Source organism: Choloepus didactylus, chromosome 4 (genome assembly GCF_015220235.1).
Source record: "Choloepus didactylus isolate mChoDid1 chromosome 4, mChoDid1.pri, whole genome shotgun sequence".
Taxonomy (NCBI): Eukaryota; Metazoa; Chordata; class Mammalia; order Pilosa; family Megalonychidae; genus Choloepus; species Choloepus didactylus.
In genome coordinates, this window is record NC_051310.1 from 993,046 (window position 1) to 1,005,696 (window position 12,651).

Here is a 12,651-nt window from a genome sequence, read left to right on the forward strand (position 1 = left end):
CAGGATATTCAAACAGGATAAACACAAACAGACCCATACTAAGCTACATTACAATCGAACTGTCAAATGCTAGAGATAAAAAGAAAATCCTGAATGCCGCAGAGACAAGTGATGTATCATGTACATGGGAGACTCAATAAGATTGAGTTCCTGCAACCCAGTAGGTTGATTTTTGAAGATGATTGTATAGCTATGTAAACTACATGGTGTTACTGTGTGATTGTGAAAATCTTGTGGCTCACACTCCCTTTATCCAGTGTATGGATAGATGAGTAAAAAAATGGGGAATGGGGACAAAAATTAAATGAATAATAGGGGGTAAGAGGGGATAGGATGCTTTGGATGTTCTTCTTTACTTGTAATTTTATTCTTATTTTTGTTTTTTTTGGAGTAATGAAAATGTGCAAAAATTAACTTTGGTGATGAGTGCACGACTATATGGTGGTGCTGTGAACAACTGATTGAACACTGTGGATGATTGTAGGGAGTATGAATATATATTAATACAACTGAATTTTAAAAAATAAACAGAGATACAAGTGCTGGAGGGAATGTGGAGAATGGGGTGTGCCGATTCCCTGTTAGTAGAGAAGTAGAAGGTCACAGCCCAGTTGCAGGGAAATGGGGTGATTCCAGAGGAAGCTAACAATGGGGTTGTCATATGGTCCTGAAACCCTGTTATTTGGCATATACTTGAAAGAATGAGAGCATGGACACAAGTGGATATTTGCACGCTGGTGTTTTGGGGAGTATTCATGATTCGCAATGGATGGAGGTGGCCTAGGAGTATATCAACTAATAAACAGAATGGTGGACTGTGGTGTATACATACAATGGAATCCTGAGCAGTGGCAAGAAGAAATGAAGTTGTGAGGCATGCAACCAGATGATTGGACCTTGAGGACAGTATGTTGAGTGAAATAAGCCAGAATTGAAAAGACAAGCATTATAATATGTTCCAGTTTGCTAATGCTATTGTTATGCAAAATACCAGAAATGGATTGGCTGTTATAAAGGGGATTTATTTGGTTACAAATTTACAGTCTGACAGCCATGAAGATGTCCCAGTTAAGGCACCAACAATAGGGCACCTTCACTGAAGACTGGCCAATGGCATCTGGAACACCTCTGTTGTCTGGGAAGGCACATGGCTGGCATCTTCTTCCTTTGCTCCCAGGTTGTGTTCAAAATGGCTTTCTCCCAGGATGTCTGTCTCTAGGCATCTGGGGGTATTATGTTTCTCCCAGGCAAACTCTGGAGTAGCAAAAGCCTACTTCTTGTGGCCATCTTCAAAATGTCTCTCTTGGTTGCAGCAGTGAGCTCCTTCTGTCTGAGCCCTTCTATAGGACTCAATGATTAATCAAGACCCATGCTGAATGAGTGGGACCACACCTCCATGGAAATAATCTAACCAAAGGTATTACCCACAGTTGGGTGGGTCACATCTCCATGGAAACAACCTAATCCAAAGATTCCAACCTAATCAACACTAATAAGTCTGCCCCCAACAAGATTGCATCAAAGAACATGGCATTTTGGGGGACATAATAAATCCAAACTGGTACATAATGCCTCACTGATATGAAACTAACTATAGTGTGTGAAAACTCTGAGAATTGAATCTGAGACCACAGGTTAACAGGGGAAGGCTTACGGTAAATGTTCCTAGATTGTACGCTCTTACACCAGTCACATGTATTCATGAGTTATAATGGTTATCTCTAAATTATGAGACTCTGAACTGCTATATAACCTGATTGGTCTCTGTAACTCCAGGTATCTTTTGACACCTGAGACTCAGAGCTAGAGTTCAGCAGCTATGAAAGTCTGCATTACTCCATACAACTGATAAAAAAGCTGAAAAGAGATCAGACTTCAATTAGAGCTATAACAAAATGGACTTGATCAGAACTAAGGTAAACCAGACTAAAGTGAAAGAATGGTATTGACCTGTGGTTTAAAACCTCAACTTCTTTGGGAGACCAAAGGGAGAGATGTTATTTGGTATAAAAATCTTATTTTTCTTTAGCATGCTATATAATTTAACCTGTACGGTCAGTTTATTCAAACACCATAAATACATGGAACCTTGAATAGGGGGTGAGATCTGGTTGGTTTGTAAATGTCAGCATGAAACCCCAATACATCCCAGAGTTATTTGGGCTAAGAATAAAAAGTATTTGCAAAGTCCCCTTGAAAGCCTAGGGAAAACAAGTGGAAATATTAAATCTCCCAACCTGGGGAATTCCTGATATTTTCACAAGTATTGGGGAATACCTTTGTAGTAGGTCAAGGCCTCAATCTTGGGTCTTGCCCTTATAAAGCCTGGTACTGCAAAGGAGAGTTTAAGCCCACTTATAATGGTGCCTAAGAGTCTCCCCCAGAGAATCTCTTTTGTTGCTCAGATGTGGCCTTTCTCTCTAAGCCCACTCAGCAGGTAAACCCACTGCCCTCCACCTTTGTGGGACATGATTCCCAGGGGTGTAACTCTCCCTGGCAACATGGGATATGATTCCCAGAGATGAGCTTGGACCCAGCATTGTGGGATTGAGAAAGACTTCCTGACCAAAAGAAGGAAGAGAAATGAAACAAAATACTGTTTCAGTGGCTGAAAAATTTCAAATGGAGTTGAGAGGTCATTCTGGAAGTTATTCTTAAGCATTATACGGATATCCCTTTGTAGTTTTTAGTGTATGAGAAAAGCTAGAAGGATATATGTGAAACTACTGAACTGCAATTCAGTATCCTAGATTCTTGAAGATGATCATATAACTATATAGCTTATACTGTTAGACTATGTGATTGTGAAAACCTTGTGGTTCACACTCCCTTTATTCAGTGTATGGACAGATAAGTAGAAAAAGAAGGGGACAAAAAGTAAATGAATACCAGTGGGGAGGAGGGGTGTGAGAAGTTTTGGGTGGTCCATTTTACTTTTAATGTTGGAGTAATGAAAATGTTCAAAAACTTGATTGTGGTAATGAATGCACAACTATATGATGATACTGTGAACAACTGATTGTACACTTTGTATGATTGTATGGTATCTGAATGTTTCTCAATAAAAATTTTATTAAAATAAATTAAATTATTGAGAGAAAAGTTTTTAAAATTAAACTGTGAGTGACCATTGAGGGTAATGTATGAAACATTCACAGTACTCTATGTAGTGTTTTTGCAACTCCTTCTGAGCCTATAACTATCTCAAAATAAAATTTAAAATATATCAATAGGACAAGTAGTAGAAGATCAACAAGGAACAGAGGACCTTAACAAACATTACAAACCTACTAGACATAACAGACATATATTGCACACCCCACCCAACAACAGAAGAATACACATTTCCTCAGGAAAATACTATCAATCCAAAAAGGGATTATACACCATGACAAGTGGGATTTATTCCAGGAGTGCATGTTTGGTTTAACAATCAGAATTCAATTAATGTAACAAACCATATCAATAGAATAGAAAACAAAAGCTTCACGGTTATCTCAATAGAGACAGAAAAGGCATCTGGCAAAATCCAGCACTTTCTTGTGCTAAAAACATTCAAGGAAATAGAAATAGAAGGGAAAATAGAAATAGAAATAGAAGGGAACTTCCTCAAGCTGATAAAGGGCATCTATAAAAACTCCACAGTTAACATCATATTTAGTGACGAAAAACTGAAAACTCTCCCCCTAAGACCAGCAACAATGTGCTTCTAATCAACATTGTACTAGTGGTTCTAGCCAGGGTAATTATGCAAGAAAATGAAAAAAAAAAAAAAAAAGACATCCAGAATGGAAAGGAAAATGTAAAGCTACCTTAATTCACTAATGACATCAACTTGTATATAGAAAATCCTAAGAAATCAACTAAAAACAATAATAAAATTAATAAGCATGTTCAGCAAGATTGCAGGTTGCAAGATTAGTATGCAAAAATCAGTTCTATTTCTATAATCTTGAAATGAACAATACAAAAATGAAATTAAGAAAACAAATCCGCTTATGATAGCATCAAAAATAATAAAATATGAATAAATTTAACAAACTAAGTGTAGTTTTGAAAACAACAAAATGCTGTTGAAAGAAATTAAGCACCTAAATAAAGGAAAAGATACCCCATGTTCATGGATTTGAACTTAATGTTGTTAAGACGGCCATACTCCCTGATTTGACCCCATGATCCTTCATTTCAGGTCACCATTATTGTAAATGACACATGTGCTTGGTTATTGCAGAAAAAAATGGTATTTATGACCCATGTCCTTGAAGACATGGACCCCACATCCATCCAGACCCTCAGTGTGGTGCTGGGTGGAGCTTCCCAGGCCTCCAATATATGAATAATGGTAATTACAGTATTAATAATGAGATGATAATTCCATTCATATGTTGCTTACAATATGTCAGACATTATTCTAAGCACTTTAACCCATCAACTCAATTCAAATAACAACCCTTTCATGTTGGTCCTATTACTAAACCATTTTACAGACATGCAAATCGAGGCACAGGTTGTCAAGAGATGTTCCTAAGGACACACCCCAAGGAGGCATAAGGGAAGATATCAGACACCAGAGAGTGGGCTAACAGGGACTGAGCCCACAGACAACAGTGGTGTCTGCTCCTGCTTCTCCTTCCTCTGGGGTTGGGGGAGGCTGAATGGCCCCTGGGCCACACTCCCAGCTGGGTGTCCCTCTGAGACACCCTCCATCATGGGCTGATTGCTGCTCTTCTCTGTCCAGGACAACTGAGAAGGAGAAGTGAGAGTTCTCTGAGTGATCTAGAAACTGCCTTCTACCTCCTGGAGCATCCATGAAAGAACCAGGCTGGGAATGTTGGGGGATTCTCCCCCTACCAAGTTCAACCCCAAGAGCCAGACTCTTGCTCCGCAGACACTTCCCTTTGCTGGGGAGTATTAAGTGTCATCTGAGGATGCCTCCACGGGAGTCACTGCCCCTGTGTGACAGCTGGTGGAGCTGGCCTGCTGGGTGTTCTGGGAAGCTGACTGTGGCTCAAGGACAAAGCAAATTTTTGGTCCACTGGGACCAATTTGGATTTATTCCACTCATACTTAAGTCTCTCCGCATGTAACACTTTAGACATTAAATTCCCACTGGGATTCCATTTAGTTATACTCTAAAGAAAAACAGAATTAGAGAATGAGAGGAGATAAATGAAGAATCAGGCTAATTCTATTCCTTATGTTAGTCAAAATGCAGTAATGATTTCAAAAAATTCTACACCATAATAAATCCAGATTCTCCAATGAGGCTCACTCCTTAAGCCCAGGGAGATGGAGGCATCAAGTGAGAATCCAAGTCATGGATCACTCATGGAAGTGAAGGTCTTCGTGCAACCCCTCCCTCATCACGGCCCTGCCCACAGCTCTGTGCCAGGGGATGACCACCTGGGCTGTGTCCATGGGCTCCTGCCCTCAGCTTCCAGCTCCTCCCGGGGCAGCTCCTCCTGCTCGCCCCTGCTGCAATGACACCCACTGTTGCCAGCCCCAGGCCCCTCCCAGGTGGGCTCCATCTGCCCCTGCCTCAGAAACAGCCCCTTTGTCCACGTCCCCTCAACCACCCTGTGGGTCTGCCACCTGCACCCACGGAGACCCAGACACCCACCAACACTCCATCACCAGGCACTTTCAGATGTTAAATTTTGTTTTACTTTATCTTTTGAACCTGGGAAAACATTAGCAGGAAATTGCTATAGTAAATGGGCACAATATGAAAGTTCTGCCTCGAGCACATGTCCCTCCAGCCCACCATGGTCAGCCACTCCTGAGTTTCAACAGTGACTCTAATTTCTCACTTATGTGTTTTGTCATAAGATTTAAGAAAAAATCTTAAATGGACGATGTATGGACGATGTATGGATGCTAATTGTGTGTCTTTGCGGTGTATCTGTGCCTGTGTTTACCTCGTGGGTGTGTGACAGAGGGAGAAACTTGCCCCACTGAGCACCCTCTGGTCTGTTTTCCAAAAGTTCCCCAGATGAATGTCCCTGTATTGCCAAGGCTGAGAACTACTCAAAAATCCTCTCATTTCTAACAACTTAAAACGGCACATATCAAGTGGCCAACATTTCACAAGAAGTGGAACCATCCCTTCACCTTTGGAAAAAGTTGACAATGTCTTATGTTGCTTTCTAGTTTCTTTATTTTAATCAATCTAAGGCGTTTAGACAAGCAAACAGTCAAGTCCATAATCAGAAAATGAGTGCGCTCAGAGGGAATTCCAGAGAGAACCGCCTTCCAACAAGGGGAGCGGAGAGCCCAGCCCCTGGGTCTGAAGCCTGCGAAGGAGCAGGGACCAGAAGGGGAGGCCCTGCCCGGGCCCAGTGCTTGGATTCAGACCCACCCTCAGGCCAGCGAGATGCGTCAGACAGTCAACCACACACCGCGCACACCGAGGGACGGTGACCCGGTTCTCCTAAATTCCAGCGTGGTCAGTAATCCTGGTGTTGACTTCCTCTTAAACCCAAATCATTTTAATCAATTTTTAAAAATTCTCTGAGTGCTTAATTATAAAAGTTATTGCTCTGTTATCAGTCCTAACTATATTCACTCGTGGTCAAAGGACACGACTAGAAAGGGTTTACTTTTCAAAACTTACTGACCTTTTCCTTGTGCTCTGTGCAACCTTGTGATGCTGATGCAAGACAAAGTTGATGTTCAAGAGTTACAGAGACTGTACCACAAGCCATCCAATGCTCTGAACATTTTACAAGTGTCATCTCACCTAATCCTTCTCAGATAAACATGATCAGGTTTTGCAAGTGTTCACTGGACATTGGAAAAGAGCATTACCCTTGGAGTCCATAGGAATAATATATTACATGTGGTTTAGGAGGAAGTCCTATGTGTCACCATTTCCTTACCTGGAAACTGGAGGTAATTGGAGACACTTTACCAAGTTTGGGGGGAAAATGACATTTTATATTAATATACATATGGTTCTTAGATCAGTTCTTGGTACGTTGTAAACACTTAACTTTATATTTCTGTTTCTCATTAATACTTGAATTCTAGAAAGGTGTGGCAAAATCTCCAGTTCTGTGGATAATTCTTTAAATTTTTACTGTTTTTGATTTATATTACTTAATACTGTGGAGAAAGCCAAAAACCACATGTTGGAGGAAATTCTACAGCTTAACTGCTTTTTATTTTTGAAATAGATACACATATGTAAATGAACTAAATATTTAACTCAGAGAACAGGAAAAATAACAAAAGAGCAAACCAAAAGAAAACAGGAGAGGAGGCTGGAAGAGAGATAAGCCCACAGCAGCAGCCGTGGCGGCCTCTGAGGTCTGCCCCTCCTTGTGCTCTCTCGGCAGCTCTGCTGCGGCTTCGGTCAGCACTGGGGAAAGTGAGTTAAACCCCAGTGATGGACGCCACCCACCCGTTAGAGTGGTTAGTGCTGGAGGACGACAACGATTGTTGGTGGTGTGGGGTGCAACTGGGGCCCTTTCATGGTTGATGGAGATGACACTGGTGGAGCCACATTGGGAAAAGGCCCTGGCGTTTCTTATAAAATCAAAACATATGCCTACCCAATGACCCAGCACTCCCACTCCAACACCGACAGAAATTAAATATATGCCCAAAGACAGAGCTGTACAAGAATGCTTGGAGCAGATGTATTTGTAATAACCAACAGCAGAAATAGCCCAAGTGTCCATCGGTAGGAAAATGGATAAACAAACTGTGGTATTGTCATACAATGTGTCTTAGATTTGCCAGGGCTGCTGTGAAAAACACAAGACACTGGTTGGCTTAAGCAATGGATTAATCGTTTCCCAGTAGGGAGGATAGAAGGAGCTTAGTGTCCTGGCTCCTTAGGCTCCCTGGCTTGCGTCTCAGCCTCCGCCGCACGGTGCTCTGCCTTATTCTCCAGCTTCCACTGACTTCTGGCTTCTCTTTCCGTGTCCAACTTCCTTGGTGTATGAGGACTTTCAGCCATGGATATAAGGCCCGCTCCCACGCGGCGGTGGCCACACCTTACCACTGACAGCATCCCAATAGTATTGCAGTATTCACTCCAAATTCTTTCAACTCTGCTGTATTTTGAAACTTTCCAAAATGAAAATATTGGGGAAAGCATAACAAAAGTCCTGATATATTTGGATATTGTACAAAGATATATCTAAATAACTCATACATCAAGGAAGAAATCCTAATGGAACTTTAAAAATATTTAGAGATAAATGATAATGAAAGTGCTACACATCAAAACCTGTGGGATTTCATGAACGTGTACTTAAAGTGAAATATATCACTTAAATGCCAATAATAGCAAATTAGAAAAGCTAAAAGGAACCAGAAGGAAACCAAGAAAAATAAAAGTATTGAGAGATAAGACAAAAATGTAATAAATTAATAAAATAGAAAATATGGTTTTTCAAAAGACTCACAAATAAATCTCTAGCAAGATTGATAAAGAGAAAAAGAGGGCACATATAAATTATGTTAAGAATTAAAAGGGGACATAAATGAGGAGAGAATACTACAAACAACTTTAAGCCAATACATTTGAAAACAGTGCACAAATGAGTACATTTCTAAATAAATGTAACTTACAAACTGACTCAAGAAGAAATAGTAAAACTGAGTGGTCCTAAAACCATTAAAGAAATGAAATAAGTTGTGTACATTTTTTCCTTCAAAATAATCAACAGCCCCAGATGGTTTTCCCAGTAAAATCATTTAAATCTCATAAAAACTCTTTGATAGAATAAAAAGAGGCAAAATCTTCCCTAGTTCATTCTATGAGGACATCATTACCTTTATACCAAAGTAAGACAAAGACAGAGGGAAAAAGAAAATGACAGAACATCACACATGACCATAGATGCAAACGTCCTTTGAAAATAATAGGATGACAAATCAAGTGATGTATTAAAAGGGGAATATCAGAAATGAGTTTTGATTATTCCAGAAATGCACTAGAAAATTGACGTGGTTAGCCAAAATAACAGATAAAGGAGAAAAAAAAATTATGATCTTCTCTATAAATGCTGAAAAAGCATCTGGTAGAGTTTAACAATTGTTCATGATAAAGAAGATTTATCAAAATAGGATTAGCAGAGAACCTTCTTAATTTGATAAACCAAGACAAAAGTTTGGGCCGTTCAGTAAATGTAGGAGACAGTTGTTGAAAGAACAGAAATTAACTCACATCACCGAACGAAATTAAATTCTCAGTAGGTTAAAACTCAAATATGAAAGACAAAATAAGCATAAAAAGTATTTTGAAACCCTTTTTAGATTTCTAATAAAAGAAGAGGGTATTTGCAATTACAACATAGGTAAGGCTTTCACACACCTGACTTAGAAAGTGAGCTTTTGGAATGTCACTAAGTTGTCAGGTGCAGGTGGCTGTGCTGTCCCCCCCTCCTGGGTTTCCCTGATGACGCTGGTGCTGCCCCCGCCCTGCCCTCCTCACTGGCCCTCCGACCACCTCAAAGACGTCTCCTCGGTGGAGAACTCACCACCGCCAGCACTTCAGTCCTTACCACGCTCACTAGCAACACTGTAACAATTTCATGTCACTCGTGTTTCCTCCTCCCAGCTCTGCTCCTCCCAGAGTCGGGGGGACCCAGCAAGCCCCGGTTCTCCACAGTCTCGCTGGTGCTTCCTGTTTGCCCCACTGTTCCTAGTTGTGTCTGTTTCGGTCTTGCTGAAACCTTTCTGGCAATTTGTAAATAAATATAACCACATCCTTTTTTTACTAGGTGCGCAGTTGTCGGTAGCATGAGTCCACGGGGGCTCAGCCTGATGGAATTTCCCACTTTTCATTCATTCTTTCTGCTTCTCTCAAATTTGACATCTGCTTTCTTCAAGCCTGTCACAGACATACAGAGCCTAGACTACTTTGTTTTTCCCCAAACCTGTGTTACCATGTGGAAGGAGTTTGTCACACAGTGACTGATGTGTTTGCACAACCCTGTTTCCACGGTGTGAAAGCCAGAGCCACACACAGTGAGACCGCAAGGCCCAGAAAAGGGCAGAAGGGTGTGTCAAAAAGGAAACAGCCAGAGTCTGTAGGACGTAATTGAAGTTTGTTTCTACTTTGTTTTCCAAACTGAGTGAGCACATTGCTTTTACCATAAAACCAAAACCTTAGAGTGTCACAGAAATCCAGTTGAATCTCCTCGTGGTGGTGTCATGCCCCGGGGCAGGGCTCTGTCCACTCACCTGCAAATGTGGGCTCTGTGGGAGCCGGTGTCTGAGGGCCGCTGGGCCGCTGGCGAGGAGGGGTTGGAAAACCAGCCCTGCCGCTTGTGCTCCCGGGCCCCAGTCCACTGATGTCCCTTTTCCCTGGTTTCTCTACCTGTAAACTGGGGAAGCCAAGGGTCCCTGCATCCTGGTATTAGATGAGCTTTTATTTGCCTTGCCAACAGCACAGCTTTGAATCCCTGACATAAAGTGTCCATCTTGTAACTCTGACAATGCCTGGTTTTTAGACTCAAACAGGAAAGGTGGGGAAAGGAGGGAACAACCCTGTAGCATGAAGTCAGGGAAAGGAAGGGGGCAGTGATGGGCTCGAACAAAGGCAGTGAGGCAGTGGCATGAAATGGGGGAAGGGAGGGGTCCACGTGAGGCATGGTCTGATCTGCAGCTTGGTTTTGCAAAACAGGTAGATGGGGGAGGGTCCCAGGGCCCAGAGCTAACAGTTACTAGGACACATAAACTCTCTCCCTGACTCCTGGTCTCTAATGGCCTCAGGTCTCACTCAGGGTGACTGTGGGAAATGAGGCTGTGAGGCTGAAGTGCTCAGCCACATGTCCAGTGTGGTGTGGACACCCAGGGCATGCTTCCTTCTCCCCACTGAACCACCTGCTGGGTTTGAGTGAAAAACACATGGATGCGGGGAGGAAAGAGCCAGTGTTGCTGGCTGAAGGGAACCTGCTGTCGCCTCCCCCAGTCAGTCTGGGAGCCAAGAAAAGCCTTATCTCCTCTGGGCAGTGGGGTCTCCCCTGGGGTGCAGAATCTCCCCTGGACCTCAGGGTCCTCCCTGGGGCTCCTCCCTGAGGCCCCTCCAGCACGCACAGAGCCAAGGGTCAATGAGCATCTGTAGAATGACGTCATTAACAGAACGAAATGGCTGTGGATGGTCACTCGGCCTGTGAAGTCAGCCACGATTTAGCCCATGCCACAGGAAAGCACCCGTGCTTTATTCAAAATCTGACTTGTTCACAAAACTGAGTCATGGCTGTCTCAGGAGATTGGCCCAAAAGCTTCCCTAAGGAATAGGCTGACCCCTCGGCAGCGACCTCCCCAGCAGCCTGGGGAAGTGAGAAGCAGCACTGTCGGGAACCGGACAGGACAGCAATGCCCAGCCCTGCTGGGGGACCAGGATGGGTTCCCCTAACCCAGCTAACCCCTCTCAGCCCCCAGCTGTGCCCTCTCAGCCCCTCCAGCCAGACCCTGTCAGCCCCCCTAACCCAGCTGCCCCTCTTGGCCCCACAGCCAACCCTCTCAGGTCCCTGACCACCTCACTCAGACCCTCAGCCACCCATCTCAGCCCCTGAGCTGGTCCCCTAAACACCTGCAGCAGCTAAACAAGTCCTTAGAGCTGGCTCTGCCAAATGCCCAGACCCCTGTTCCTACCCCCATCTTCTTGCTGCTCAGGGCATCTGTCTGGACAGTCCACCTGATGATGAAGTCTGGTGTAAAAGTCACCAACAGGACCGAGGTGCCATCCTTAACCCCTGGGTCCCTCTCACCTCTCTCTACTCCGTCTCTCTGCCTGACACCTGTCATCATGGGCTCTTTCCTTATTTGCTTGCCCCCTGTCTCTCTGGGAGACACCCCCACAGCCTCCTCTCCACTGCATCCCTACCTGCTGTAGGTTCTTTAGGTATGAAGTTAGGGTATTGATTTTCCAGCTTTCTTTCTTTTAATGTAGACATTTATATCTCTAAACATCCCTGTTAGCACCACCTTAACTGCATCTTACAAGTTTTGGTGCTTTCTAAAAATATAAGACATTTCCGGGAGATGGGCTATGGGAACATGACGGAGTAGGGAGCTCAGGTATCAGACCCTCCACAGAAACAATAATTGAACTGGTAGGAATCTGAGAATCAATTATTTTGAAACTCCAGGGTCTAGCAGAACACTGTGCAGACTCTAAGGAATATCTGGATGAAGAGGCTGGAAAATCATGGGGAAAACCAGTGGATTTCCTCCTCCCTGAACTGGCCAGCACCCCCAACCCCCAGCCTCGTGGCACACAGTAGTGGAGAGAATGTTGACAAGAGACCTCCCTGTGAGAAATACTAAAGGGAGCTCTACTGGCTGAGAAAGGAAGAAAGGAGAGAGGGGTCTGGAGAAGGGCACAGAAGTGAAGAGTTTTAGTAAGGGTACCATAAAGGAAATAAACAGAGAGGGGAAAAAACTCATCTGGCAAATAAAAACCAAAAGATAAGAAGGCTGACTCAGGAACTGCCTTCACAGTTATAACATAGAATGTGAATGGATTAAACTCCCCAATTATAAGATCCAGATTGGCAAAATGGATTAAAAAATATGAGCCATCAATACATTGTTTACAGGAGACTCATCTTAGACACAGTGACACAAAGAAATTGAAAGTGAAATGATGGAAAAAATATTCCATGCAAGCTACAGCCAGAAGAAAGTAGG

The 12,651-nt window shown here is 43.0% G+C and overlaps 1 long non-coding RNA gene across 1 annotated transcript in view; it reads right to left on the minus strand.

Annotated features, from left to right (window-relative positions):
* Positions 1 to 9,510, minus strand: part of LOC119530992 — a 67,313-nt gene extending 57,803 nt beyond the window's left edge. Inside the window, exon 1 of the long non-coding RNA XR_005216160.1 lies at positions 9,492 to 9,510. This is a non-coding gene — a long non-coding RNA (uncharacterized LOC119530992). The remainder of the gene's footprint in view (positions 1 to 9,491) is intronic.
* Positions 9,511 to 12,651: the final 3,141 nt, after the last annotated feature.